This window comes from Nicotiana sylvestris, chromosome 9 (genome assembly GCF_000393655.2).
Source record: "Nicotiana sylvestris chromosome 9, ASM39365v2, whole genome shotgun sequence".
NCBI classification, from domain to species: domain Eukaryota; kingdom Viridiplantae; phylum Streptophyta; class Magnoliopsida; order Solanales; family Solanaceae; genus Nicotiana; species Nicotiana sylvestris.
This window is the reverse complement of record NC_091065.1, coordinates 91,633,554-91,648,557: the sequence shown is the minus strand read 5'-3', so window position 1 is coordinate 91,648,557 and position 15,004 is coordinate 91,633,554.

Sequence of the window (15,004 nt, the reverse complement as noted above, 5' to 3'; positions counted from 1 at the left end):
AATTCCTAACCCCAATCAAAAAGTTGACAAAATTACCCTTGGGCCCACGTGCCCGGATTCCGAAATTTTTCGAAGATAAAGTTTACCGATGAACTCCCGAATTCAAATATATGATATTCTCTTAATTCCATGCCCAAAATCGTGGTAAAAATCCAAAATATAAATTTCTAGGTCTCCTCCCAAAAACCCACAATTTCTACCAAATTTTCATGCTCAAATCCGTATATAATCCAAGTATTAACTCAAAACTAGTAGAATCCACTTATATCATGCTTGGTGATAAAAATGACACTCCCAAGTTGCTCCAAAATCGGCTCCCGTGAAAGAAAATGAGTGGAAATGAGTAAACCCCGATTTTTAAAGAACACTACGATCTCTTGACTGCTTCTGCGACCCCGCAGGTGCGGACCAAACACTGTTTTTGGGGTCCATGGCTCCCAGCCCATTCTCGCTTCTGTGTCCTCTCCTCCGCAGGTGCAGTCTCGCTCCTACAGTGAAATGATCGAATCTGCGGCCAAAATCTCGCAGGTGAGGTTACACCAGATATCAACTGCTTTAGTCCTTCTTCAAATTCCAAATTTGATCCGATAACCATCGAATCCACTCGAGAGCCCCGGACCCCAACCAATCATACCAGCTAGTCACATAACATAATGCGGACCTGTTTGAGGCCTCAAATCATATCAAACAACGCTAAAATCATGAATCGACCTTCAATCCAAGCTTAATGAACTTTAGAATTTCAAACTTCTACATTCGATGCCGAAACCTATCAAATCCGGTACGATTAACCTAAAATTTTGTACACAAGTTGTATTCGATATTACGGATCTACTCCAACTTCCGGAATTAGAATCCGGCCCCGATATCAAAAAGTCCACTTCCGATCAAACTTCTCAAAACCTTCAAATTTCTATCTTTAGACAAATGACTCCAAAATGACTTACGGACCTCCGAATTTACTTCTGATCACGCTCCCAACACCAGAATCACCATATGGAGCTATTCCTAGACTCAGAATCCCAAACAGACATCGATAACGCTGAGATGCACTTCAAGCCAAACTTATGAGATTCTTTCAAAAATGCTAACTTCCACAATAGGTGCTGAAATGCTCCTGGGCCATTCAAAACCCAATCCAAATATACGCCCAAATCCGAAATCATCATACGAACCTGTTGGAACCTTCAAATCTCGATTCCGAGGTCGTTTACTCAAAAATCTAATCTTAGTCAGTTCTTCCAACTTAAAGCCTTCGAAATGAGAATTCTCTTTCCAAACAGCCAATTAAGAATTTATCGGGGAACGTTCATCCAAATAAAAACCAATTCTCTTTTAATGATTTAAGAAAATGAAGTTTAATCCTTTTAGAAATTCATATACCAATTCGATAGGATTTAAGCAATTCAACTTTCAATAAGATTATAAATATTCCAAGTATAGCATGTTTTTGTGTCCTAGACTACCCGGACTTAGATATAATAGCAGCTACGCACAGACTCTCGTCACCTCGTACATACGTAGCCCCTACAAATAGGAGCACATAACCAACTATTTCACCTATGGTGCCAATTCCCACTTACAAGGTTAGAAAGGAGACTCACCTCGCTCCCAAGATCCATAACCGACATTCCACGCCCTTCCGAAGACTCGAATCGATGCAAAATGCTCCAAGACTAGCCAACAATCATGAAAATCCATTAATATATGTTCAATTACTCATTACAATCCAATTTATAACAATTTCTAACCCCGATCGAAAAGTTGACAAAATTGCCCTTGGGTCCACGTGCCCGGTGTAAGCACGTGATTTTTGCCTTATATGAGAATTACTCGCAAAAAATTCAAAAATAAAATGATTTTTCTTTGGTGTGCAATTTTGTGATATTTTGTGATATTTTGAATAATTATTTGTATTTGTCTGTGCGTGTTTATTTGCTAAATTAATAAAAAAATACAAAAATATGTCGCATTTTGCATGTAGGATTTAATTCTACAATTGTTAGTAATTAAATTTGTTTTACAAAAATTAAAAATTACAAAAATAGGCATCGTTTGCATTTTTAGCATTTAATGTCCAAATATACAATTTTATGCTTAATTAATACTTAATTGTGCGTTAATTGTTATTGGGAGTTAATTTGCACTTTTATAACTTAATTTAGTTCTTAATAATAGTTTAAGTATTTTTATAATTTAGTTTTAGAAAAAATAAAAGAAGAAAAGAGAGCGAAAATATAAAGAAAGTCGGAATTAGGCCTCTTCTTCAATTTCAAGCCACAGGCCCAAAAAATGGCCCAATCTTCCCTACGACCCAGTCCATTTCGAACTGGGTCGACCCAGTCCATAACCCAAAAGACCCAAACCCCTTTGTCTTACATTTTACAAAACAAAACAAAAAATTAAAAAGACAAAAAACCCTAAAACCTAAAAACTAAGTCATCCGCCACCCCCCCCCTTTCCTATCTTCTTCTTCCTCAAGCTTCAAGCAAGCACCCATGGCAGCTACCCTTTCCCCCTCTGCCTCACCCTCATCCCCACGAACACCTCCTCATGTCGTCACCACCCTAGCTTCAACCACCAACGACCTTCCCCTTCCGCCATTGAAGCCCGACGTACAAACAACCATAGTTTCCATCACCATCGTCCCAAACGACCATGGTTGCTTTTCAGCTCGCGCTGCTGCTCCGTTCTCTTATCCGACCAGCCCGACATGTTGTTGCTTCACCACTGCTTCAGCTGCATTGCTGCTGCCTCAGTTTTGACTGCCATGTCCATGACGTTGCTGCGCCGCTGCTGCTGCCGTTCCGCCGCTGCTGGTGCTGTCGTTCCGTCGCTGCTGCTGCTGCCGTTCCACCGCTGCTGTTGCTGCCAGCTGCTGCCTGCGTTAACTGCTACATCTTCGCTGCTGCTCGACGTTGTTGCTTCTCCATCAAGTTTAATCCGTCGAAGTCGTTGTGTGATGTTTTGAGTTCGTCAAAGGAAGGTGAGTTTATCGTTGAAGGAAAGATTTGTTAGGGCGTTGGTAGTTTTGATGCGATATTTGTTTCCAGGCAGATTTGTTTTCGTTCAAGTTCGTCATTATTTCGATCCGGTTAGTGTTTTTTTTTAGTTTTATTTTTGTCCATATTTTTGTTTGATATTTTCCGGATCCAAAATCGTTAAAGAATTCAATTTTTGTTTTGTTTGTCCGTAGTTGAAATAATTTTAGTTTGTTCATATGTTTCGTTAAATTAATTTTCAGATTTCAAAATAGAAGTTTAATTAGTTGTTTTCATGTTTATTTTATGTTTGTATTATTGTTTAAGTAAGTATTTGTTAGTTTGATGTTTGTTAGATTCAAATTGAAATTTAATCAACTATTTCTTCAATTTGTTTCATGTGTTTACGTATTGTTAGAAATTGTTAATATTGTTAAGTTCAAGTTTAAGTTCATAATTGTTTCTTCGTCGATCTTGTTATTTGTTTAAAGAATTTAGTTGTATTAAAGGAATATATTGTTTTAATCGTTTAATCCGTCATGTTTGTTGTCTTAAAATAGATTCATTCATGTTCATACTTTGTTTGGATGATCTTGAATCCGAATTTTGTATAGTTTGATTTCTTGTTTACCATTTATGATTATTGCTTGAATTGTTCTCATAATCTTGTTTAAAGTTTAATATAAGAATTGTTTGTTGTAATGTTGTTAGAGTTGATTTTAAGTTCAATATGATTGAATTTAGAAATCTTCATACTTTGTTTGTTGTTGTTGTTGAATCCGAAAATAGGATTGTTTGTTGCTAAAATATTGTTCAATCAAATTTTAGTTGTTCTTTGTTGTTCAATTCGTGTTCATGTGATTTGTTGTTGAAATGTTGTTAAAATCGTGTTCATGTGATATTGTTGTTATGATGTTCATCCATGTTCATATTGTTGTTTGAACATTGTTAGAAATTGATCATATTGTCTATATTTTGGTTAAGTTTGATTAATTGATGTGTTATAGCTGATGGGTAGTTTGGTAAATTTGTAGTACGTTCAGGGGTAGTTTGGTAATTTCAGTAAGGTCGGAGGGGGTAGTTTAGGAATTGTACATTTTGTAATTGTTTATTTGAAGCATGGGGGACAAAATGAAATGGGGTGGGTTGTGATATGGATTATTTAATATAAAGGGGGGACAAGATTTAAATTAAAGGGGAATCTTGCATTATTTTAAATAAAGCATGGGGGACAAAATATAATGGGGTGGTGTGATATGTTTATTTAATGTAATGGGGATGAGTGGAAAGATAATGGGTTGGGTAGAGAAAAAGTATTGATTTAATTGATTAAAAGATTTATGGGATGGGATTATATATATGGGAAGTCTTGAAGACAAAACATAAGGGACAATACAGAGAGAACAGAAATAGGGAGAGAGATACGAAAAAAAATACACACACAGATAGAGAAAAAAAACGGACAGAGAATAGAAGAGAGAAAAATTCCGAAAAATATTTAAGCTTTCAAAATAAAAATAAAAGCTAAAAAATCTACTGCTTTCTTTCTTTGTTTGAAATTAGTATTAATGGTTGTTGTTTCATTTAAAGCTTAAAGCTTTTGTTTTTGGGATTACTACTCCACCGGTCTGTTACTGGGTTGTTACTGCTGCTGGACTTTTGTTGCTGTATTGTTATTACTGTCGCTGATTCTCATCATCATTTTCTTTTGCTTCCGATATCAGGTACACAACTGAAAGCTGGTTATTGTAATCCGAATATGAAGCATGAATACGAAAAAATAAATAGTTGAAATTTTGAATTAGTTTTAATTATATTCTGAATTTTATTTGTATGTATAATTTATTTAGTTTGCAAAAAAATCAGAATCGTGTAGCTATTTAATACATATAGTGGAATATCCGACGATAGCTTAACGATTGAACTACCTATATATTGCAAAAAATAAATAAATGGTGTAGTAACTTCGTCAAGTAAAAATCAAACGAATAGGCCATCTAGTAAGAATTTGGTAGAAATATTGTTTAGTTAAATAATATTGGTTAAGTTCAGCATGTAAATGGTCTAGGATTAAAATTGGATTGCTATTTTTTAATTTGACAAATTGAGAACATGCCTAGTATAATGTAACTAGGTAATAACATGTAAATAAATTAAGACATTTTCTCTTTATTTTGTAAAGAAAAATTTCAACAGAAAATGTAGGCATTTTAGGACTATTTTTTTTAATAAAATGAGATGAGTCTCGCCCAATAAAACACACTAATTGCGGGGCCCTCAATAACTGTTTAATTGATTACTTAGACTTCGGATGGGCCGTTTAACAAATTTCACGGCCTTCCCCAAAGTAAATAAAACGCTAATTGCTTTAGGCGCGGTATAATAATAATTCCATTCTTAAACATGGGTACGCATTTATGCGACCCAAACTAATTTGCATAATTAGGGATGCGTTCGCGTGACTTGATTATACTTCTAAAGGCATTTCGGATTATGCGTTCGCGCAACTTCGAGCAAATTTTTATTAAAAAGGGGTTCTTCGGAGAATATCAAATTAATTTCATATAACCTGAGATGTGCAGTTCACTATTTAATCATACAAGAGCGACAGACGTTCTTAATTTTATTTTAAGCACAATTTCGAACTTAAGTCTATTTTTATAAATAAATAAAAATTTCGAAAATAAATAAATAAATTATATTATCAATATCATTGTGTATACGTACGCGTAACACGATTTTTCACGTTAAAAAAATATATAATATATAAAACGGATACACGTATGCGTGATTCGATTCGAAGAAGGGTCCTTAATTACAAGCAGTCTAAATAGAAGCGGTAATAATAAAATTGGGCAATAAATATGCATTTAATAAATCAAAGTCAAATATAATAACAGTTAAGCGACCGTGCTAGAACCACGGAATTCGGAAATGCCTAACACCTTCTTCCGGATTAACAGAATTCCTTATTCAGGATTTCTGGTTCGCAGAATAACAAACAGAGTCATATTCTCCTCGATTCAGGGATTAAAAATTGGTGACTTGGGACGCCTTAAAATTCCCAGGTGGCGACTCTGAAACAAAACAAATAAATCCCGTTTCGACTGTCCTTTAATTGGAAAAACTCCCACGCACCCTCGCGGGCGCGGAAAAAGGAGGTGCGATAGCTCTGGCGACTCTGCTGGGGACTAAAACCCAGAACCACTGGTTCAGGGTTCAAGAATTCGAGCTTAAAATAATTGTTATAGTTGGCTTTATTTATTATCTGATTTTTTTACATGATATATGCCCAATGTGCTAAATGACACTTTTACCGCTTTAATATTATTTGAATTATGAATATATACAACTGCTACGAAACCCCCTTCTTTCTGAGTCTTCTAAATTTATGGTGCACACGTGCGCGTGACCCACCTTTCTGTTAAAGTCATACCAAATAAGACGAAGTTGGGACAAGTAACTAGGCCGGGTAGACTTTCGTGCTCCCGGTACGTTGCCCCCGCTTCGGCTCAAACTGTCCGTTTGGGTAAGCCAGGGCTAGATCAATATGCCTCAGGTTTTTTCACTTAGAATAACTCAGCTTCATGCCGGATCCCTAGTAGGAGCGATTGTTTGCATCACGTGCATTTGACTTTGGAGACTCAACACAGGGGTTGGGTCTGTCTAGGACAGGTGTACCAAAAAAAAATGACCATCCTAATGCATCTTACTTGCTGCTACTTGCGCATTTATTTGATCCGGATTTGTGTGTTGACTGACTTTTGAATATCATGAATAATATTTTAAAATTGAAAAAAATAGCGGTTAGGGAATTGATTGTTTATTTTTGAAAAAAAAAACCAATGCCCAAATAACTGTCAAAACTCTGCCGAAATTTTGAGAAAATGAAAAAAAAAATGTTTTATTAGTTTGTTTTATTAAAAGGAAAGGAAAAATAGAAAATGAAAATAAAAAAAGAGTCTTATTTTTAAAATGGTTTTTTTTATTTTATTTGCTTATGAAAATGCAAAAAAAAAAAAAAGTCTTTCACGCAGTCTCGCAATATATATATATATATATATATATATATATATATATATATATATATATATATATATATATATATATATATAAATCCGAAAAGTTTTTTTATTTCCAAAAGATATATATATCTTTATTTGTTGCAAAGAGTATTTGTCTTGCCAAGAAAATTCAAAATAAAATTCCAAAAAAATATGTCTTGCAAAAAATAATATAAATATCTTTATTTTCCATTGTTGATAAAACAAAAATAATAAAAATGTTTTCTTTTAAGAAAAAAAAATCCGAAAATATTTTGATTCCTCTTTCAAAATTGAAAAGAAAATTCAAAATTCAAAAAATATTTTTTAGAAGCATTTCTTTTATCAAAAGTAAAATTCCAAAAATATTTTTTTTCTTTAGAATAAAAAAAAAAGACAAATGGAAATTCGAAAAAAAAACTTCCTTTTACTTTTGAAATTCTCAAAGTTCAAATCAAAAGAAAAGGAATTTTTACGAGTTTTTCTTTCAAAAAGAAATCAATCAAAAAAATATATATATACTTCCTTTGAGCAGTTCTTTCACAGTTCCAATAAAAAAAAATATTAGTTCATTTACTTATTCACGAGGCCCGAACTACGCGGGTTTGATTCTCACCGGATGTGAGATACGTAGGCAACCCTCATCGGGTCCAACCCCCCCCTTTTGCTAAAATAAGCCAAAAACCAATAAATAAATAAAAAAACATGTCAAAATTTTAATTTTGTCGTAAATAAGTCGGGCAGTGTCCAGCCTCCACTTTTTGCTAAAAAAAAAATAAATAGCAAAAAAAAAAATATGTCAAATTTTAATTTTGTCATAAAGAAGTCGGGTGACGCAGTTTTATCAAGACATAGCCGAATGTTCCCGAAAGGGACGCCGAAAGGCTGACTTTGCATAAACAGCCACCTTTGGGTCATTTTTTAAAATTTGGTCCGTTGACCCACACAGCCTTAAAAAATCTTTGTCCCCGAGGCGCTGAAGGACCGTGTTGCAACACCTGGTTTTTATTGTAATTTGAAAAAAAAACAAAGAGTCAACGGTCAGGTGAATACCGTTTAGATTTTTGGTCAAAATAAGCCGAGCCAGCTTCGGCCGCGTCTTAAACCGTTCTTGCCGAAATAGCCTCAGAGTATCTTTCAGTTGTCGAAAGGCTATTTTCGTAAAAGACGGACAAGTGTGTAAAGTGTCATAAAATAATCCTCTCCGGCCTCAAAATTTGGAAGGGGCCACATTTGCAAAAATAACCGTTTGGTTGCATTTGTCAAAACGGGGAAAGGAAGCTGACCTTTTTGTTTTGAGGTTATAAATCTTTTGATTAGAATATGTGGGTCGTTTGATTTTCAAGTTTGTAGGTCATCTTTAAACCTTTGAAATCCAGTTGTTTTATTATGAAAATTGATAATTCCAAAGAAAAAATGTGTTTCATTGTTCTTACCCAGTCTATTGGTCCGAACTACGCAAGGTCTGATTCATGCGAGGTCATGATACGTAGGCAATCTCCATAAGATTCGACCACAACAAAAAAAAAAGAAAAAAAATGATAAAAAAAAAAGAAGAAGAAAAAAATCGAAAACAAAGAAAACAAAAAATGAAAAAAAAATCGAAAAAAAAGAAAGAAAAGAAAAAAAAGATGTTATTAATAATGGGGACCGACGGAGTCCATTCTAACCTGTTTCGCTTTGAATCACAAAGAAAGTTAAGGTGGTTGGTTTGTGGTAAGGCGTAAAAACAAGACCCAGAAGCACACTTTGCGGGGATCAAGCCTGATAACAGAGAGGACGCTCAGTGGCTAAGATGCCAATTTTGATAAAGTGGGAGGACGCTCCGTTCCTTGGTTAGCAAGAGAGAAGCTTTGGTGGCTTATTTTGTTGTCATTTTTGTTGTCCGGATTATCCTTAGGGTTGTAGTTCGAATATTGTCTTGTGTCAAACCTTCTTATCTTTCCAGTTTGTCATATCAGTTTGTTTAAGTTTTTTAAGGGTGTGTTAAGATTTTATTCTGGTTGTTTTATTTGTTTTTCTAACCATCTCGCCGGAAGTCTAATACAAAAGCCGGTCTTTTATTATTTCCAGTCATCTTTTTATTTAGTCCTTTTGTCATTTTCGTTCAATGCCGATTCTAGGGACATGACATGCGCACACAGTTTGGGCCTAGTCTATAAAGTTAATCATAAAACCCTGGGAAGGTGATCAAAGCATTTAAAGGAAATAAGAACGGTTTGAGATTATTTGAAGCCCGAGTCATGTGGAACTGGGGCAAGTAAAACATAAAGAAAACCGTTAAATGCAAGATTCGCCAAATTGGCATGAGGGTCGTGCATGAGAGTGAGAGTGTCGCCCAGCAGTGCTTTAGAAATGACAAATGAAAAAGCAAGTGTTTAACATAATTGTCAAGTCCAGCACCATCGGAAGAGACTATAAATCTTTGTTTAATTGTGTTGTTTGCACTTGGCATGTTTTGAAGACTGGAATGACGAAGGCATTTTGTTCTGCTACCTAAACACTTTATCCTTCGTTACCCCTTTTGAGCCTTATTTATTTTCTTTCATACCCCTCGTTCGGAATCAATAGCAATGACTAGGAAATACGAGCCTGGAAGGTAAAGAAAAATTTTTAAAAAAAAACGAAAAAGAAAAAGAAAAGTGAAAAAAAAAGTCAAATGAAAAAGAGGAATTGGGAACTACGTTTGACCTGATTCCTCAAAGAGAATGCGTAGGCGCTTCACGGCTCGGTCATAGGGTGCATAGTGTGCATGGTGTGCATAGTGTAACAAAAAAAAATTAAAAAAAATATAATAATAAATAATCCCCAAGCAAGAAACTGGGGCAAGGGTTGCGCTTGTTGTAAACAAATATGATTTCGAAGGTTGTAATTTTGAACCCCAAATTTATTTTGTTTTTTTTAGCCTTTAATACCCTTTATTTCTAGCCTATCCAAAACCCACATTACGGTACAAAGAAAGACCTTCTGATCAGTCTACAAAAGATGCCAAGTCAGACAAATGAGAATCTTACCGACGAACATAACATTCTGTTCCACAGCAGAAAGAACTCTAATCTCCAGCAGAGAGAATCATACCGGCAACACTCCAAATCCCCAGCTGGAAAGTGATATAAATGAGAGAGTCTTATCGGTGAAAATCTTCACGGACACCATAAGGCGATGAAAGCTGAGAGAAAAACCCAAAATGAGAGAGGCTTGATAGTGAAAACCCTTCGGGCACTACAAGTCGAATAAGATTGGGAATCAGATGGGGGATAGTCAAGGGAAGACCTTGAAAGACGATTGATGACGAAGGATAGGCCACATATGCATGTCATGACCATTAGAGTCAGTGTTTTCATTTGATAGGTTTTTATTTATAGTTTCTTTTGTTAAAGAGTCATTTTTTCCTTTGTCTTTTATTCTGTTCCCTTTTATCTTTTCCTTTCATAGAAATTTCCCCAGTAGAGTCTGTTTGGTCAAGACCAGTGGGAAATGACTTCAAAGTAGACCATCAGCTTTCCAAGATAAGATCTGACTAGTACATCCAAGTGATATAGTCAGGAAGGAACAAGCGCGAGGCCAGTGTCAAGAAAGATATCCCCAGCAAAAGGATTGACGAGTGTCAAGAGGGATATCCTTGCCGAAATCAAAGGTTATTAAACCTCAAGACCAGAGCCCGTGGACAAAACAAGAAAAACAATAAGCATGATTTGGGAAATTCATGCGAGACTAAAAGGTCGGGAAAATGCAAGTTTCCGAGCCATGCCACGAAAGAAGAGGGATATCCCCAGCAGAAAAGGATTATCCCCAGCAAATAATATCATCCCCAACAAGTTGTGGAACGCAGAGCAAGGAAGGGAAAAGGGAAAACCATCCCAGTGGGAGTATCACAACCAACCACCGCGTTTTAAACTAACAAATTTTGTTTGATTTGAAACAGGTAAAGGGAATGGCATTGATGACAGAAATGCATGCCATAAGGGAGACTGTAAAACTGGGGCAGAAAATTTTCCTTTCATTTGGAAAATTTTCTGGAAGTCAGGTACCCACTCGAGGAAGAATAAAGATAACACCAGTCACCAAGGAAGTGGTCTTTGAACCAGTGTTGCCCCAACATAATAAGTTTCAATGGAGGAAGTTATCCCCAGCAGACAGAATAAAGGGATGACGCTTGTGCTCAGAAAAGCAAAAAGCCATTATCATCCCCAGCAGCTTCCAGAAGAATGAAGCATCGATTTGAAGGGATAAAATTCCCCGACAGCATTATCCTCAACAACGTTATCCCAAAAGATAATACTTTTATCCCCAGCAGTGTTGAGAGAAGATAAAAAAAAAAGGAAAAAGAAAAAATATATATATAAAGAATGGAGGAGGGGAAGAAAGGAGTCTAACGATTTATCTCCTAGAGTCAAAATCTTGGTCTGATGAAATTGTTCTCCCAAGATAAAATCTTAGTCGGATGAATCTTTCTCCTAAGATCACAACAAAATGGACCTAGTCTGACGATTTATCTCCTAGAGTCAAAATCTTGGTCTGATGAAATTTTTCTCCCAAGATAAAATCTTAGTCGGATGAATCTTTCTCCTAAGATCACAACAAAATGGACCTAGTCTGACGATTTATCTCCTAGAGTCAAAATCTTGGTCTGATGAAATTGTTCTCCTAAGATAAAATCTTAGTCGGATGAATCTTTCTCCTAAGATCACAACAAATGGACCTAGTCTGACGATTTATCTCCTAGAGTCAAAATCTTGGTCTGATGAAATTTTTCTCCCAAGATAAAATCTTAGTCGGATGAATCTTTCTCCTAAGATCACAACAAATGGACCTAGTCTGACGATTTATCTCCTAGAGTCAAAATCTTGGTCTGATGAAATTTTTCTCCCAAGATAAAATCTTAGTCGGATGAATCTTTCTCCTAAGATCACAACAAAATGGACCTAGTCTGACGATTTATCTCCTAGAGTCAAAATCTTGGTCTGATGAAATTTTTCTCCCAAGATAAAATCTTAGTCGGATGAATATTTCTCCTAAGATCACAACAAATGGACCTAGTCTGACGATTTATCTCCTAGAGTCAAAATCTTGGTCTGATGAAATTTTTCTCCCAAGATAAAATCTTAGTCGGATGAATCTTTCTCCTAAGATCACAACAAATGGACCTAGTCTGACGATTTATCTCCTAGAGTCAAAATCTTGGTCTGATGAAATTTTTCTCCCAAGATAAAATCTTAGTCGGATGAATCTTTCTCCTAAGATCACAACAAAATGGACCTAGTCTGACGATTTATCTCCTAGAGTCACAATCTTGGTCCGATGAAATTTTTCTCCCAAGATAAGATATCAAATCTTAGTCCGATGAATCTTTCTCCTAAGATAAGATATCAAATCCTAGTCTGATGAATTTTCTCCTAGGATAAATTAAAAAAAAAAGAAGTTTGAATTGAAAAAAAAATGGTTGAAGTCAGGAGCCCCCTGAAGAATAGAATGACGATTTATTGGTTGAAATCAGGAGCCCCCTGAAGAATAGAATGGCGATTTATTGGTTGAAATCAGTAACCCGCCTGAAGAGAGGAATGACGATTATTTTCAAAGTTGTTATTGAAGTCAGGAGCCCGCCTGAAGAGAGGAAAGGCATTTTTAAAAGTTGTTGAAATCTTGCCAACCAAAAGAAAGGAATGGCGATGTATCGGTTAAAGTCAGGAGCCCGCCTGAAGAGAGGAATGGCGATTATTTTCAAAGTTGTTGTTGAAGTCAGGAGCCCGCTTGAAGAGAGGAAAGGCGTTTTTAAAAGTTGTTGAAATATTGCCAACCTAAAGAAAGGAATGGCAATGTATTGGTTGAAGTCAGGAGCCCGCCTGAAGAGAGGAATGACGATTATTTTCAAAGTTGTTGTTGAAGTCAGGAGCTCGCCTGAAGAGAGGAATGACGTTTATTTCTAAAGTAGTTATTGATGTTGGGATCCCGCCCAGATAACAGAGGCATACATATCAGTCTTTACATTTCAGTTGTTGAAGTTGGGAGCCCGCCCATAATAACAGAGGCATACATTTCAGTCTTTATATTTCAAGCGTCGAAGTTGGGAGCCCGCCCAGACAACAGAGGCATACATTGCAGTCTTTACATTTCAAGCATTGAACTTGGGAGCCCGCCCAGATAACAGAGGCATACATTTCAAGTCTTTAATTTTCAAGTATTGAAGTTGGGAGCCCGCCCAGATAACAGAGGCATACATTTCAAGATCAAGTCAAAGGACAATAAAAACAGAAGGTTACAATAGGAATCCCCAGCAGGAAATAATAAAATTCCCCGGCACCGGGAAACAGAAGGTTGCAACAAGAGGTCACTCAAGTACATGTGTCAAAAGAAGAAAAGCACCGGAGGAAATGCAAGCAGACAAGGAAGCAAGGCAACAAAAACAAATTGTACTCTAGCCTAGCTTCTTGTTTTCTTTTAAGCATGGTGTAACAAGGAGATCGGTAAGCAGTGGTAATAGCATGCAACAACAGTAACATTACAGTCCAACGGTAGTCCCAGCTACCAAAGCTTCCCGAACTACATTGACATGATTCCTGTTTAGCCCAGGATATGTAGGAAACCTTTGAAGCAAAGGTTCGGTCAAATCTTTTTCAAAAATGCTTCAACGGAGTACTCGGATGGGCAAAAATCGCTCGCTTTATCTTTGCACGAAAACCCTTCGTGTCTTCGGGCAAAGAGGGGCAGCTGTAAGCACGTGATTTTTGCCCTATATGAGAATTACTCCCAAAAAATTCAAAAATAAAATGATTTTTCTTTGGTGTGCAATTTTGTGATATTTTGTGATATTTTGAATAATTATTTGTATTTGTCTGTGCGTGTTTATTTGCTAAATTAATAAAAAAATACAAAAATATGTCGCATTTTGCATGTAGGATTTAATTCTACAATTGTTAGTAATTAAATTTGTTTTACAAAAATTAAAAATTACAAAAATAGGCATCGTTTGCATTTTTAGCATTTAATGTCCAAATATACAATTTTATGCTTAATTAATACTTAATTGTGCGTTAATTGTTATTGGGAGTTAATTTGCGCTTTTATAACTTAATTTAGTTCTTAATAATAGTTTAAGTATTTTTATAATTTAGTTTTAGAAAAAATAAAAGAAGAAAAGAGAGCGAAAATATAAAGAAAGTCGGAATTAGGCCTCTTCTTCAATTTCAAGCCACAGGCCCAAAAAATGGCCCAATCTTCCCTACGACCCAGTCCATTTCGAACTGGGTCGACCCAGTCCATAACCCAAAAGACCCAAACCCCTTTGTCTTACATTTTACAAAACAAAACAAAAAATTAAAAAGACAAAAAACCCTAAAACCTAAAAACTAAGTCATCCGCCACCCCCCCCCCTTTCCTATCTTCTTCTTCTTCCTCAAGCTTCAAGCAAGCACCCATGGCAGCTACCCTTTCCCCCTCTGCCTCACCCTCATCCCCACGAACACCTCCTCATGTCGTCACCACCCTAGCTTCAACCACCAACGACCTTCCCCTTCCGCCATTGAAGCCCGACGTACAAACAACCATAGTTTCCATCACCATCGTCCCAAACGACCATGGTTGCTTTTCAGCTCGCGCTGCTGCTCCGTTCTCTTCTCCGACCAGCCCGACATGTTGCTGCTTCACCACTGCTTCAGCTGCGTTGCTGCTGCCTCAGTTTTGACTGCCATGTCCATGACGTTGCTGCGCCGCTGCTGCTGCCGTTCTGCCGCTGCTGGTGCTGTCGTTCCGTCGCTGCTGCTGCTGCCGTTCCACCGCTGCTGTTGCTGCCAGCTGCTGCCTGCGTTAACTGCTACATCTTCGCTGCTGCTCGACGTTGTTGCTTCTCCATCAAGTTTAATCCGTCGAAGTCGTTGTGTGATGTTTTGAGTTCGTCAAAGGAAGGTGAGTTTATCGTTGAAGGAAAGATTTGTTAGGGCGTTGGTAGTTTTGATGCGATATTTGTTTCCAGGCAGATTTGTT